Here is a 16,812-nt window from a genome sequence, read left to right on the forward strand (position 1 = left end):
CATGGAGTCAGATGTGAACTTGTAGAATCTCATCTATCAGCAGAAAAACATATGTTAATCCGACGGAAAAACCACCCAAATCTCTGTGTGATTAAAATAATTCCAGATTTTGAATAAATCACAGGCGATTAAACTAACCAGATATCCATCTGAAGCCACAGCGACAGTCTTATGCTTTATTCCTGCTCCTTAGACAACATTTTAAGGTGCGCATAAAAATATCTCCAGGCCAGTGGGTTAGACAGAAATATAACACTACTGTCCAGTGAGACAGATGTACGTTCAACTTTTTTGCACTGCTCAAGAAAACTCAAAAACGTGAACCATGGCTGCATGTGTGGAATGTTTGGCTGTGAATGTTGGTGATGTGCGATTTTCTGGGGGTTTTTACAAGGGCACTGAGAAGAGTACAGTATTTGCAAGTGAAATGCTGGGTGTGATTCAGAGGCGAGGGGGGGTTGACGGCACCCCACCTGGCTGGTTAGACTTCCAAAGGGCACACTTAATGAATTCTCAGTGCTGCAATGTGAGAACCGCACGCTGATGACAGGTAGTCATTTATAAAAAAGCAGGTGCTTGAGTGTGTACCAAGACGTGTCGATGCACAGAAGGATGCACAGGTGAAGAATTAAATGAGTGTTTGCAATGATTCCTTCCTGTCAAATCAAGCTGGATGGTTTACTTGTGTGACTTATGAGATACAAGCTTAGTTACTATGAATGCATTATCCCTGATGATCTCTTTGGAAGGTTCACAGTGCGACTGGAGGATATTTTTGTCACACTGTACTAGGGCATCTTTTTAAATGAATGAACAACAAAAAAATGAAATTTATGTGGCTTTTTACATTCTGACACGCCGATATTTTACCAAAATTAGATCCTGCAGCACAGCAGCTAATTTATGCAAGTAGTTTTCCCTTTCAAAAGTCTCTACTGAAATAAGTACATCTAAAAAAGTAGGCTTTCCAAAGCTTTCCTATCTAATTCTTGATTCTTAGAGCAAATCTTGCTGAATATATGACTGTGAAGCCCTATGAGGAAAAAATGCAATTTGGGGTTATATCATGTAAAGAAATGTGATTTGACTTATAAAACCAAATCTGAAGAAGCTCCCACCAGCACACAGATCAGTTGATCACCGATAAATTCTCAACCTGCGAGAAAAACTGAGCACAACGATAGAAAGAAGGCAAAACAGCATGTAGGAGTTTTGTTGATGCTGATAGAATTAAACCCTATAATTGATTCCCTTCAGGGTTAACATTTCCACAGAGCAGAAGAGGCATGCTGAAGGTATAAATATGTATTATTATATCTTTCGTCATTGTCTCACTATGCACATTTATCTTTTTGACATCACTGTCTGGTTACATTAGAGCAGAATATGGGCTACAGCCTTAAAATACATATGAAGAGCAGCCAAAGTAATCAGATGTGAGCGGCGAAATTGGCACCGAGATTGAAGCCCTGTAGTGTGAATGTTGTGGAGGAATAAAGCCGACATATGGCGCATTATGTCTGACTGTGAATGTTACTAAGCCTGAAAGCGGAGTGAATTCCAATGTGACATCTATAGAATGGTATTAAGAATCTGAGGAATTCATCTATACGTTTCTCCACCTTACAGTCAGATGGCTGAGATAAGCTCTCCTACTAGCTGCCTTTTGCTGCCTTGTGCTTTCATCCTCCCTCAGACATGTATTAATATTTCCACCATTTACTAACAATACCATACTGTTAACCTAGCTAATGAGATCTCAAGAAAATGCACAAAATAATGAATCATGCAGGCAAAGGCAGGCAATAAAAAATCCTCCCACCTACCTCTGACAACCCTGATTGAATTAAATATTTGAAAAAACCCACATATTTCTTTATCTAAGTCAAAACTTGCGGGCTCACTTAGGCCTTCTCTCCTGTGTGACGCCAGCCTGAGAGGATGAGATTACCCACCTAGAAATGCCCATCTGTAGTGCGTCAGAGACCCTATAATCAAATCTAATCATTGCAGTGAGTAGGTGACACATCCTGAATGCAAATACATGCACAACCCTTCCACACTTTCCCATATCGTCTGTGATGGTTCAATCATATCATGAATCGAGGTATATACGAACTTGAACGTCAAGGCACCGAAACGTTGTCTATTTATGCAATTCTGCAGTAAATAGAATATAGTCTAATTGGATTTTTTTTTTTATAAATTCAATGGGGGTGCGTCCCTTGAAGGTCTGAGCTTTTAGAGGAAGAAGCAGAGAGTGTGCTGAAAAAAAAAGTCTCGTCACAGTTCCAGTCCATCTCTGCCTCTCCATTCATAACTGTCTCCCTTATCTTCTCCCTGCTGCTCCCTTTCCAAGCATATTGCTCTCACAACCTTATTTGTGATCTTTTTTCACTCCCTTCCATTCTTTTGTTCTCTCTCATGCATAATCTGTGTTCTTTCCTGTCCTCACTTTATTTCCCTCCCCGGGAGACAATCTCTCTCCATCTTTCCCTTCTCTCACTCCATCGCTCTCTGCCGCTCAGTCACAATAACAGCAGTGATCTATCAGAGCATTTTCTGTAACTAGAGGGCAATTTTCTGGACCTGGCAAAGCATCGGACCTTTTCTGCTGTACTGTAACAAGACACTGCCGCGATAATAACACCAAGAAATGCGATTAACGCAGAATGGTATGTGAAGCGGCAGAAAGGAGCAAACGGTTAAAAAAAAACAAACATAAGCAGCAACAGCACAAGCCAGCGATTTCATGCAAATTCCCAAGGCTGCCATGGGCTGTAAATGATTGGCATGAGCTGAGGGGAAGGGTGCATGCAAATAGTGGTTCAAGAGAAGGGTGTGCTCAGTGATTAAGCGGAAACACAAGCTAGGGACTCCAATCAGGCCAAATCAATGTGAACTAATCCTGTGCCAATTAAGAAACTGTGGTTCAACGCCCAAGACCTAATTCAATTTCTTTCCGAGTTCTCGCTGTGAAAGAATTGATTGAAAGTCCTGGACACCAGCCAGGAGGAGTGAAAGACCACAGTTATGAGTTTTTTTCTTTTCTTTTAACTGACAGTCAGCGTTCCATTGATTGTGAATCGGACTCAAAGTGTTTATATCTGCCCCACAGTTGAACGCTTTACGGTTTTTTGAAAAGACCGGGGGGGGGGAATGGGAATGGTGATGATGAGTGAGATGGTGGCAGTGTGATGATACTTTTTCTTCACCCTGATTAGCCTCTCTTTGTCAGCTCTTCCTTTATCTCTCCGTGATAGCCTCCCTTTTGTCCTTTTCTCATTTAAGCCTTATAATGCATATTGTGCAGAAATGTGTATATTACGCTCCTGTCACGTGCGCACCACCAAAAATGCATTATATGCCTCATGTAGACACAAGCACAAAACTCAGGATGGATGTTCTGCAGAGAGCTGGAGACAGCGGAGAAGGAAAAAGGGAAGAATGAGATGACGAGTGTGATAGTACAACTTTCCAAAATATGAACTCCTTCGTTGTAAAAATCTCATTAACAATGTGGGGCGGTTAAATGTGGCTGCTGGAACTGCGAGATGAGGGGTTGGATATGACAATGCAGGCTTTGCAATACTGGGTTTTAGCGATTGCTAAATGTTTGAGCAGCCAGTTGTAAGTGGAAAATGAAAATTTTCTCTGACAATATTCACAGACTTGTAATAGCTCATTTAAACTAGTAAGCCTTGTTTCTACTTAGATTAATTCTCCTAGACTTCACTGTTTACTCTGCTTTTGAACATTTTCTAAAATCTACTGTTTTGGTAAATTACTGATCCTTTCTGAAAAACTAAAGTATATGTGGATCACATATTTTCAAACTTTTATGTCTTCAGTAGGAACACATGAACTTGAGGTTGAAGCTCCTCAACAGGCTTTGAAAGTACTGAGAAACTGACTAAGTGTTTTGCTTGTTTTATGGGAGTAAAAATAAAGGCAGTCAGCAAATGTTTGCAGAAGATAATAATGTGACTCTATCTTTCTGATGTAACTAAAAAAGCAAATTAAGCACAGTTTGAATTTGTGTGTCCTGCTGTACTTTTTGCCTCTAAATTACTGACAAACTTTGGTGTTGGTGGTTTCATTTCAATGTTTTGATGTTCCTGTTAAAAATCAAAGGCAAACACTAAAAGCAACCGTATGTCGAGCAGTGAATTCATCAGTCAAATATACTGTACTGATAATTCATGTACATGTGAAGGAGTTGTACAGTTTATTTGAAGTATTTTCAACCTCATCCAATTGTGGTCTTGCTGGAGCAAAAAGAGCAAAACAAAAATTCATTCTGAGATGTCCCTCCCAGGCTGGGTTATCAGGAGGAATAACAGAAAGTAAAAAACAAAATGTCCCTCATTGGCAGTAGCTGTTTATTTAACCGTGTTTTTTCCTTTATACTCCAAACTTAACTTGAGAGGGAGTAGTTATTTGCAAAACAGTAAATCCTTTGAATTTAATAAAAAACTGCTTGCATAACCGCAACATTCTCAGCATAATTTCCTGATATTCTTGACTAGAACTGTTTTTTAAGGTTACGTAACTGTATGTTTCAGCCGGGTTTTCAATGCATTGATTGGCCGACAGAAGGGGAAAGAGAACGGCAGGCGGGCAGGTCTCATACAAACACACCAATCTGAAGGGAGCAGATATCCCATTACTGAGCCAGTAAGCGTGCTAAGCTCTATCTACAGTGTAGGGCAGCAAGCAGAACCTATCATAACACACACTGTTAAACCCTCACATGGAGTGGAGAGGGTTAGAGAGGCAGCGAGAACAACCCTTGTGTCATCCACAGCAAGTAAAGTGGGACTGAATGAGCATCTAGACTGTCGGTTGGATGAGTTACAGCTGAGAGACGGAAGCTCGGAGGACCAAAAGAGGAGGCAACAGATTAGGTTGATAAATAAAAGAGAGAGAAAGTTGGAGACAAAGCAAGGTTTGTGTGCAATCCGCAGGAGAGATGTGGTCCAGATTCGGAGAAAGCCAAACTTCTGTAATCTTTAACAATTTTGAAAGGGCACATGACAAATGAGAAAGGAAAATAATGAGTGTTTGTTCAAAGCACGGTTTGTTTTTCCACTGTCATGAGATGGAAAGGAGCTCTTACAGAACAGCTACAATTTGTATGGCTCAAGTACTCGGAAGTGTGTAATCACATTTCTCTGAGACAGCTTTCCTGCCTGAATACAGTCTAATAAAGGCGAGCATCACCTGGTGATGCTTACTCATTGTTTCTCAAGGATCCACTGGTTTTGGAGCCTGTCTTTTCCTAACCTTTACAACCCAAGCATAATCAGCTCATCTGCCAAAAGAATGAAATAACAGTGCTATAAAACTGACAATAGCATCTCATGTTTATGGCATTATCATAAATATATCAGCGTTATAGGACACACAGGTGCGAGCAGCTGACTATCTTGTCTGACAGGTGAAGATATAGATGACATTTCATTCTTTCTGCAACAACAAAGAGTCTCTACTGCTGCTTTTTATTATTAGTTATTGATGGCCTTCTGCAACAGCGTCCAAAATAATCGATTAAAATAACAAATTGGCAGTTAGACAATCTATCATTGTTAATTCAGTGTATTTACTACATTCATTTTGCAGTGACAGACTGGAGATAACCTGCCTCACTCACCTATGTAACAGTGACATTTTAATACAGTAGACTACTAGATGTACTGCAGTGCTACAGGAGGTACTTTCTACTAGCTATTATCAGACTGTTTAATGGGCAGGAATAAGGTCTTGCCTTACATGTACTGGAGATGGCTGTGTAATGCACAGCTTTAAATGTTTAAATGTTGACGGCTTCATTAATTGTAACCCACAAGGATATTTTTTCTATTTTATGTTATTTTGAGATTTTAGACATGCAAGTTATTGTTTTAGCCACTGGATATATGCAGGTCATGTTGCACATTACAGATCACAAAGTAGTGCCGGATATGCTTTATGTTCAGTGTTCGATGTGTGCTCTAGACTATTATTGTAGCTGCTGTAATAATAATTTCCTGCAAAGGGCTGATAAAGTATTTATCTACAAACAACAGAATACTATTGTTTGGCTTTGGCTAAAACTAAACACCACTGCAGTCAGTTAATTAGGTGAAGTTACAACAGGCTTTGTTCACAGCAAGTATTTCGACCTGTTATTGCATGAAAATCACAGGTGATTCATCAATAATAAAGATAATAATAATCAAGCCAAGCATCCATTCAGGATAATACATTACCATAAATAATGGGATATCTGAACTTGACCGATGTATGGCTGACAAAAAAAAGTGAACAGCGCACCACTGTCATGTAAGCAGATAAATAAAACATTAAGATCCATTTGCTCAGTGTGATAAACTGTCATAATTATGCAACACTGTTTGCATAATTTTGCACTGCTCTGCACACGTCCTTGTACAGTAGCTCATTTGGCTTCGGGCGCTATGTTCATGCTCCTGCTTCACATTACTCAGATAACTCTTAGACTTCATTCAGCTCGCTTGAAACTTAATGTTATTCTGCCCCAATGCACCACTGGACAGTCGCCATCCCAGATGCAGTTGTACTGTGCCCTGTACTGTACTTACATGAACACAAATACTGAGCCAACACAAAGTGAATGTTTTCTACTGTTCCTTAGAGTGGCTAATAGGATGGAACCTATCAGGGCATATTTAAAAGGAACGTTTCTACACATTTCTACAAATACGCTTATTTCCTTTCTTGTCACTAAATCAGATACTTGCACTGGTTATTATTGGGATATGGTTTGATCACTTTTGACAAAGAAGTGAATAAGAACATTTTCCAAAAAGAAATGTGCTGTTTTCATCATGTGTTGTAGATGTCTGGATTCAAACCCTTGCTAAACCAGTTGAAGTTCTCATGGATTAATTTTAGTTGTCTCTTTCTACATCTTTCATAATATTTACAGCATATTAATTAAAAAGAAAAAAAGATCTTCTATAATTGCTTCTTTATTCTCACTTGTTTTCCAACTCCATATCAATTCACAGCACTCCAGAGTTTGTTCTCAACGTGTCTCCGCAACAAATCCACTTAATTCTACATTTAATCCACACAGTCTAGGGTTGAGATAATTGTGAAAACTTCAGAAGACATGAAAAGTGCAAGTGTGCCTCTATAATTAATCTTTTTTTATTGATTTATCTCAGTACACTCACCCCACCCTACTAATGCAAAATTGTCATAACAGCATAAGGAACCAGGCAGGATCTTCACCTCACATCACCTCACATCACCTCGCATCAATGTAAGTCCTTCCATAGAACACAAAATGATTGACAATTGCTTTACATGAGCAATAAATGCTGCCCATGAGGAGTATCTTTTTTTCTAGCTGCAGAAGAGATATAAGTGCTTAAATCCATATTTGAACAGTAGCTTTGCTCAGTTTAAAGCTTCTATTACTTGCCAACTGTGAAGACTTTCTTCAGAGTCAGACTCATTGACATCGAGTCAGCAGTTAATCAATTTAGAGGCTGTGACTTATGACACGAAATCTAAAAATAATTAAACAACATAACCAAAAGTTATCTAACCACAGACGAGACAAAACACCTGACCCTGTGCAGTTCTAATGTTCCGCCATTGCTGAGTCTCATTAGCCCAGCCACCCCTTTTTAAAATTCACAGAAGCTCTCGCTGCTTTGACAGCTCCTGAACCTTTGTTGCATCCAGCCAATCCAGACAGATAAATAAAAGATGTCGTCCACACATACGTGGCCAAGAAAGTCATATAAACACTCACATTTTGTGCGCAGAGACCAAAAAACAGACCTGCAGACGAAACACTCACCCCTCCATCTGGCTGACAGTAGCTCGCTCTCTTAGGCAATCCCATAAGAAGCATATAAAGTCATTAAATCTGTGTGTACACACTATATGCAATCTCCCATTAACTTGTTACCTAGTGTGTAATTGTTCACAACAGTCTGCGAGTTATACAATTAATGCAGCATGGGATTGCACTTACATAAGAAGATGGCTATTGAAAAAAAAGCATAGCTCATCAGAATGAAAGATGTTCGGGCCTCTTAAAGAGACAGATTTCTATTCAGGAGCCCTGTATTACTGTGGTTTTGTGATATGAAAATTACATTTCTGTGAGGAAATAAATCAAGTGTATTACATTATATGGATATCATGTGAGGGCTTGCTTGCATGCATGGATGCAAAACAGATGTGTGTGTTGGTGAATGCTGATATATAGGACACGAGTGCAAAGAAGGATTACAAACATTATATCACAAACCCTATGTACATTGTTTTTTGTGCAGATTTGGAACTTCTGTGTGTGTTTTCCATGAAGCTGGCTTCATTAGGAGGAACCATGTGTCTCCTCAGTGTTGTCCTGCATCCTGGTGAGAGGAGCACTCCTTGATCTCTACCTCAGCTAATCTGAAGTGAAGGTAGTCAGGCTATCAGTGGGGAATTTAAGGGGATTACACATGCTGAACAAAATAAGGCTTAGATAGAATACTACACAACCTGGTGTGTGCACACATACATATTCCACTCACAATAAGTGCACGTAGCTGTAATCGTGTCCATGAAGGGTGGAGTTAATGTCTCTGTCTGTCTGTCATGTGTGATATCTGGTGCTCACTTGGACACACGAGCACACGGACATGTTATTTTTGCATAGATTGATCGGACATTTGAAGAACTGCTGCTTTTCTTTGTTATAGCAATGCAGGAAATTAGTCTAAGTACAGAAGTAATGAGCCAATTAAATTGAGTGTTAAGTGCACAGATCACTCTGCTCTAGAAAACTGTAATCCTTTCATACATTGACCAAGCGATTAATAAATTAAGTGTAAAAAATCTGCAGATTAACAACAATGAATATAGTCATTAGTGGAAGCTTTCATTGTATGCACATCAGGCCCTGAGTGAAATCTTAAAGACTGCCTTTCTGTAAGCTTTAAATGCCTTTTCAGTCTAAGCAAACATGGATGTGTTTGACTGCACTTAAATTTTAAAGGCTTGATTTTCCAAGAGGATATGTGCTAGTCTCTCTGCATATGGCCAGCTGTGCCAGAATATCTGGGAGAGGAGTCAAGATGGGCCGAGGTTATAGTTGGCAGTGAGTGCCGCGGTTAAATCATCGGACAGTACCCACAGTAAGTGTCATCACCTGAGGAGGATCTGATGCAGGGAGGCCAGCGGAAGCCAGAACCACACTGACAAGCAGGAGTTACTCCACCTCCTTACAAATGCCAAAATCAGACGCTAAGCATGTTTAGTTTATGTCCACTCGCCGCTGTCACAGGAGCATATGTGTACAGGATTACTATAAACACTGGCTTAATACACATTCCTGCATGTACAGAAACACAGATCCATGTTAATGCTTATGTAAACGATTAAACATGCACGGATATGCTGACTGTATGTCCAAAAACACAAAATGAGCATGATCTTCAGAATATAGAAACAAAAATAGAAACAAGAACACAGAAAAATAAGTGTTTGGTTCTGATTCTGTGAGTAAATACTACAAAAAAATAACACAAAACAATAAAAGTGGAAGATGGAAGACCACCTTCTATCTGGAACCAAAACAGAAATCAACAGTTGTAATGTTAATCAAGCAATATATTGTGACCAAATCTTGCCTCATGCAAATCTCCAAAATAAAAGCCTGAGAAAAATGAGCATAAATCTTATTAAACATATATAAGAAAGTAATGTAACCATTTGCAGATATTTAAAACAGATAGAGGGCAGGAATCGTCACACAACTGTGTAAATTCGACCCTGTGATGTAGCTAATTGTAAAATAAACAACGATTTTATGACCAGAACTGTAAAATATCTATCCTCTTCCCTGCACTCATACACAGCAGTCAGTTAATCATTCTTTATTGACATTTGCTTTGGGGCAATCAGAGCATGTTGACACATCACTCCAGTGTGGTCTGGTTTGTGTTGTGCCTGTGTATAAATCAATAGACACACATTGATTGTTAGCTATCCCATTACTACCTGTATTTCTGTCGGCCAATTTTTCACATGTTATTGTAAAAATGTTAGATATGGTTAGTTTTTTTGCCATGGTGACTGTGCTGTCTCGCTGTGCAAATCTTTCACAGTCCTCAGCGTCTTCATTTGCTGAGTAAACATTCAACTACTCTGCTTCCCTTTTTGCCTATCATGAGTATAAAACTATCATAATTAATGTTTGGCAGCGAGCAAAAATCCTAATTAAATGTCTAAATGCCTGGTGTAGTTTTTACAGGATTAGTTCCAAGAATTTATTGTGTGGCTTGCAACCAAATGCAAGATTTCTATTTTTTTTTTTTTTTTACATCAGGCTGCGTGATGACGATGCCTTGAATGATCTGATTCCAAACGTAATGCCAGCATTTAAAGGGCGAGCACAGTGAATATTATGGAATATCTGAGTTTGGGCCTCAAGGAAATCTGTCATTTATTACAGTTGGGTGTAAGTGTGAGTAATTAATTGCAGCATTTACCAAACTCAGCTGCATGCTAACAGTGTTTCAAACGATTTCCTCTTTTTTTTCCCCCTTATCTCTTATTTAAAACATTTTCCTCTCTTTAGCTGTTCGGTTCAGCCAAACATTAATGACTAATGGCTTAATGGCGCACATGGAACAGAACCACTTTGTTTTAATTTAAGTGACTGCATAAATTACGGCAATACAAGGTATAATGACTCACGCATCAGTACATTTTGTTTGTCGCAACCTGCATATAAAGCGAAAACACAGCGGTGAATTAGCAAGAGAATTGTATCTATTAGGTGGCACCCTCTCCCAATGCAAAAGCACACACACACACAGACGCACACACACGTTCCTGTTTTCCCCATACCTCCCCTCCTACACACCAAAATCATTATGACAGTGACTGCTCATCCCTCCGGCTGCCTCCTCGTCAAAGCTGGCCCAGATTCCATCAGATTATACAAATGACATCATCAAGTGTTGTTGTGCATGTGCGGCTGTGTTTTTGTTAGCGCACAGTATCGCCTTGCGCGTACGTGTTTGTGTCAGCTTGGACGTTTCAAAGCTCTCATAAAGTCTTAATATTGTAAAAGCATCACGATAAAACAAATAAAGTCTATTGAGCTCGAACCTTTATCGCGGTTCAGCGGAGAGCTTTCAGCGGAGTTTCATCACACTAAACAAATTCACAGCGGCTTCAGAGATGCGGCTCGCATGGCAGGAAGTACATCTGTTGTTCTGCAGGCCACTGAACTTCACAAGCTATATGTGCTCACATGTATGGAGGACTAAAAGTGCCAAAATTAAATAAATAAATACATCATTAAATAATTAATTAAATATGTCATTAATTAATTAAAATTGGAATTAAATATTTCATTAATTAATTAAAATTGGAATTAAATATTTCATTAATTAATTAAAATTGGAATGAAATACTTAAATGTGTTATTAAATAAATATATCATTAAATAATTAAATATGTCATTAATTAATTAAAATTGGCATTAAATATGTCATTAATTAATTAAAATTGGCATTAAATATGTCATTAATTAATTAAAATTGGAATTAAATACATAAATGTGTTATTAAATATGTCATTAATTTATTAAAATAACAATTATTTTAAGTAAAAAACATATTTCATTATTTCACTATTTAATTAATTATTTCATGGTCCTTGCGTTGCAGTGGATCATGAATTTATTTTATCTGTCAACCTCGCCCGTCAAAGTCGGTGGGCGGATCCTAACACCTGATTGGTTACCCTGCACATCAAGTCAAGGCAAATCGATTCCAGATAATGGATTGACGCAGAGCTTGTGAACACATTCCGATACACTGGGTGGCGCTATTCACCTCTACGTTGGTTTGGATACTCAATAAAACAAAACTTTATTAGCAACCGCTAAAGACTCGGTCCTCTTTCCCAAATGTTGATACATGCGGTGCAAGACAAATTTTCCTTTAGCATTTCCTTTAGCATCTACTCGGCGCGCCACGGCTCGTCTCGGTTTAGTTGTTTTTCCATCACATTGAGTACCACCTCATCGTGGGTTGAGTCGTCATAGCACGGTGGCCCGAAAGTCCCTTACCGTCATTTTTGTGCGACACAAACGCAATGCAACAATGTACATGGAGGCGATAGTACACCTGCTGCTCGGTCTGTGGCTTTCTGTCAGATTCAGAGTAACAGAAGAGTCGGAGAAAGCTGAGAGCGGCGAGTCGAAACACTCAGGAGACACACAGGAGAGTTTGGGAGGCGATACAGCAGTATCAAGCTGAAGACAAGAGGATATGAACGAGACGACATATAAGGGTAAGCTAATGCTAGTTCGCTAGCTATCGTGTATCAGTCCTGTGAACGACCCTGTAATGGCTGCAGTTTGTCGCTATTAGGTATTAAAATATGTATGCTGTGTATGTGTTTCAGATGCTCTCTGATGAGACTTCATGGGATTTACCTGAAGCAGCAGCACATGAGCCTGCAGTGGCACAAGGTGTAGAGGAGGAGGGCAGAGATGTACAGGATGCACTGATGCACTACGTGTCATGCAAAGTTATTCTTCTTGTTATACTTCTGTTTTTCTGTCCCCGGACCGCTATTGTTTTCTTTAATGCAATTCTGACAATAAACTTTTGTAGATGTGTCTATGCTATTGTTTGTTTGTGAAGGTTAGCAAGATTAAATAAAAAATTAAACGCCAAAACATTAAAACAGCTGTTTTAAGAAAATTCCAGTTTGATAAATCAGTATTGCTTTGGTGTAATTCAGTCACCAGAATTATGAACCATAAAGGAGTTTGTGTTAAAACATGTTAAATCCCATTAAACACAAATACATTATTAGGGAATATAGAATTGTTTGGTTCAGACTGTTGACTCTTTTCCTACCAGTGTCTTAACAGACAAAATGAAAAGTTATGATGCAATCACATAAGTCACAAAATAGTTTATTAGTCAGCAGCAAAATCAAAACTATTTACAATGTGCAAAGTACAAACTGTGGTGGGCCTCTCCTACAGTGGAGGGCTAAAAGTAAAACTATATACAACTACAGGTGCTGGTCATATAATTAGAATATCATGAAAAAAGTTGTTCATTATTTCAGTAATTCCATTCAAAAAGTGAAACTTGTATATTATACTCATTCATTACACAGAGACTGATATATTTCAAATGTTTATTTCTCTTAACTTTGATGATTATACCTGAATACTAACAAAAATCTCAAATTTGGTATCTCTGAAAATTAGAATATTGTAGAAAGGTTCAATATTGAAGACACCTCTAATCAGCTAATTAACTCAAAACACCTGCAAAGGCCTTTAAATGGTCTCTCAGCCTAGTTCTGTAGGCTACACAATCATGGGGAAGACTACTGACCTGACAGTTGTCCAAAAGACAAGCTTTTTCGTGATATTCTAATTATATGACCAGCACTTGTAAATCTCAAGTCTATGGGAGGTGGACTCGCTCACACTCGCCGGCTGCCCACTGCCTACCCAGCTACCCCAGCTGCCCCAGCACACCCAGGAATGACTGGTTGAAGGCAGTATTCTGGGCCATCTCCTCCCGCTGCAAGGCCGCTTCATTCTCTCTTGCCTCGCTGAGGAGCAACCAGATGTTCTCATCATGCTGGGCATGACTCCACTCCTCCTCAGCCTGCATCTCCACAAGTACGCTAGGAAGGTCCAATTTTCTGTGGCCCCCTTTCCTCTTGCCTAGACCAAAGACAGAAAAGTGATCAGAGTCAGCTTTAATGGCCAAGTAAGTACACAATATACACAGAATTTGGTTTCGGCTGTTGGTGTCATCCTAGGAATATGGAAGAGAATAATAAAAAATAAACAATAGAAAGAGGAACAGGGAGGAAAAAGAAATAGTAGTAAAATAGAACACAATATAAACAGAAATGTACAGCTAGACTGGAATGTATGAACACATTAGCAAAATGGTAATTGCTATAAACACAGTAGTGGCGATTTTTGTGTACAGGGCACTGTAGTCCAAATGTCCAGGGTGAGTGGGGTCTCTGATGATGTTTTCTGCAGTCCGTACTATGGGCTGTAGTCTGTTTCTGTCCTGCTGTGTGGTTGATCCAGAGGTGCACAGGACAGATTGTATGACTGCAGTGTAGAACTGGATCAACAGCTCATGTGGCAGGCCATGTCTCCTCAGCTGTCGTAGGAAATACATCCTCTGCTGAGCCTTTTTCAGGAGGTCCTGAGAGATTGTAGTCCCCAGGAGCTGGAAGGACTCCACAGCTATGATGTGATGTGTTTAGCCACCCGTCCATCCATTTTCAATCATGATCATGTCTTTGATACTTTAATAAACTTCTGGCACTCTTCGCTTTAACCAAAGCACAAGCAGTAACTGCTCCACCACAAACAAAAACGACGTGGTGTGAACTTCATTTCATCCTGTGCACATTTTGGAGTTGCTAAGAAGAGCTGTGTTTTCTCATTTTTATGTATATTTTCATTCAGTTTCACAGCTACCTAGTGACTATAAGAAGAATGGTTGCAATACTACACCGCACCAGAACGTAAATTAATTAGAGTGACTTACTTGTTAAATCAATAGAAAATAAATGCAGCTGCATGTGTTCTGTTTATGTGTCACTGTAGCTACATGTAGCTTTCATCAGGCGTTCCTGAGCTGGCTGCTGCACAGTTTGCATTTACACCTGCCTCAATTCTTGGTCATTGGTCTCGTTGTTCTGATCATGCTTGCAGGCATTTACACCTGTAGTAATAATAATACGAAAATCAACCATGCTCTCTGTTTACCGTGTCTTACCGGTGATAAGACGTTGCTGTGACGTGCTGGTGTCGGTGTCCGAGCTGGTGCTGGAGAGGAGACAGGGCAGCCGGGGGCTCCGCGACGGAGGTGGAGTAGGCTTCGCATGTGGAAAGGGATTCTTGAACAGAAATAAACACTCACTCTAAGTACAAGAAAAACACGGCATGCTGACTGAAGTATTAGCTTCTGAGAGCTAAACGTTAGAAACAGCAGCACGAAATACAAGCAGAGCACGGAGTTAGCGCCGATGGCTAACTAGCTATCTTATTGTCTGCTACAGGAGACAACGACGTTACTTTCTAAAAATACTTGTTTGCTTAAAAGAAGCTTGCCACCAATGGAATAAATGATGTATAAGTTTCTTGAAGTCACAAAACACTCACCGTCCTCGAACGTCTCCAACAATGCAGCGGCTGAGTCTCCCTCCTGTTGCTCGCCGGTGCGGTGCCAGTAAATAGCTTCCATTAAACCTCTTCCAACACCTCCTGGTTGACCCACGCCGGCCGTTGTGGTCCTGGGTGGACCGATAGTCATTTTTGAGCTTTTTCAGCTTCTCCCTACACTGCTTCTGTCCTCTTTATATACAGTCTACTGTATATGTGAGCGGCCATCCGCTCAGAGACCTCCTGATAAACTTTCTCCGTCCAGCTCTCTCTGTATTCTTTGGTCCGCCACCAAAGACAAAGTCTCGACCTCTTCATTCACCCACGGTACAGGTCTGGCTGTCACATTAAAATTATGAAGAACAGAGAGTTTCGTGAAGAGCAATGCACACCGTCGCTGTTTACAGTCATTTTTTTAATGCAGGATTTTGTTTTCGTGCTGAAGTTGCTCTGTGTCGTCACTCCCTGTCCAATCAGTGGCCTGCACTATGTAAACGCCACATTATCGGCTCATCTCAGCTCGCTGGGAACCTCAGCCGAGAAGGTGCTGAAAATTAGTCCGTATGGAAACGCTCGCAAACAAAGATGAGACGAGCCGTACCGTGCCGAGTAGATGCTTGTGGAATCGCGGCTAAACAAAGACGAGCGGAGCCGTGCCGCGCCGAGTAGGTCCTAAAGGAAAAGCGCTCGACACTCCGAGCATCGCTGCAATTTGACAGGCTGGTAATCCACAAAGAACGTGATGTTCCAGAACTTCCCTCGGTATGCCAAACGCCCTGGTCCCTGTGTGTGCTCCTGTTGCACCCTGGTACCAGAAAACCGGCGGAGTACTTCCTCTAAATTTGCAGTCACTCTACGGTCAACATCTTGGTCGGAAAGTGCGGAAATAACTTCAACAACGTCAATAAATTCCTCTGCTTTACACGCTACATGCTCGCGGTAAGCAGGTCCTGCTTCCACATACTCTGCAAGGTCTAAAATATCTCTCACCAACTCTCTAGAAAGTTCACAGCGACTCTCCCTCTACACAGCCTCCATGTTTAGAAAGACTTCTACTTCCGGTTTCAAGGCAGACAAAAGCAGTGGATTAGACTAGATTCACGTTAGTCCCGCCCACGGACTTTGACGGGCGAGGTTGACAGATAAAATTAATTCATGATCCACTGCAACACAAGGACCATGAAATAATTAATTAAATCGTGAAATAATGAAATATGTTTTTTACTTAAAATAATTGTTATTTTAATAAATTAATGACATATTTAATAACACATTTATGTATTTAATTCCAATTTTAATTAATTAATGACATATTTAATTCCAATTTTAACTAATTAATGACATATTTAATTATTTAATGATATATTTATTTAATAACACATTTAAGTATTTAATTCCAATTTTAATTAATTAATGACATATTTAATTCCAATTTTAATTAATTAATGAAATATTTAATTCCAATTTTAATTAATTAATGACATATTTAATTAATTATTTAATGATGTATTTATTTATTTAATTTTGGCACTTTTAGTCCTCCATACACATGCACCTCCAGTAAAAAGAATGATGTAGAGAGGAGCAGGCACTCTGACATGCGAAGA

The 16,812-nt window shown here is 39.6% G+C and overlaps 1 protein-coding gene and 1 long non-coding RNA gene across 6 annotated transcripts in view; one reads left to right on the top strand and one right to left on the bottom strand.

Moving 5' to 3' along the window:
- dlgap1b (discs, large (Drosophila) homolog-associated protein 1b) overlaps positions 1-16,812 on the bottom strand; it is a 105,609-nt gene that overhangs the window by 69,810 nt on the left and 18,987 nt on the right. The gene's annotated exons all lie outside the window — the stretch shown is intronic.
- On the top strand, positions 11,301-12,664 carry LOC129347996 (uncharacterized). The gene is made up of 2 exons (XR_008600383.1): positions 11,301-12,333; positions 12,448-12,664. It is a non-coding gene; the product is annotated as an uncharacterized LOC129347996 (long non-coding RNA).

The sequence above is a fragment of the Amphiprion ocellaris genome, chromosome 22 (genome assembly GCF_022539595.1).
Source record: "Amphiprion ocellaris isolate individual 3 ecotype Okinawa chromosome 22, ASM2253959v1, whole genome shotgun sequence".
NCBI classification, from domain to species: domain Eukaryota; kingdom Metazoa; phylum Chordata; class Actinopteri; family Pomacentridae; genus Amphiprion; species Amphiprion ocellaris.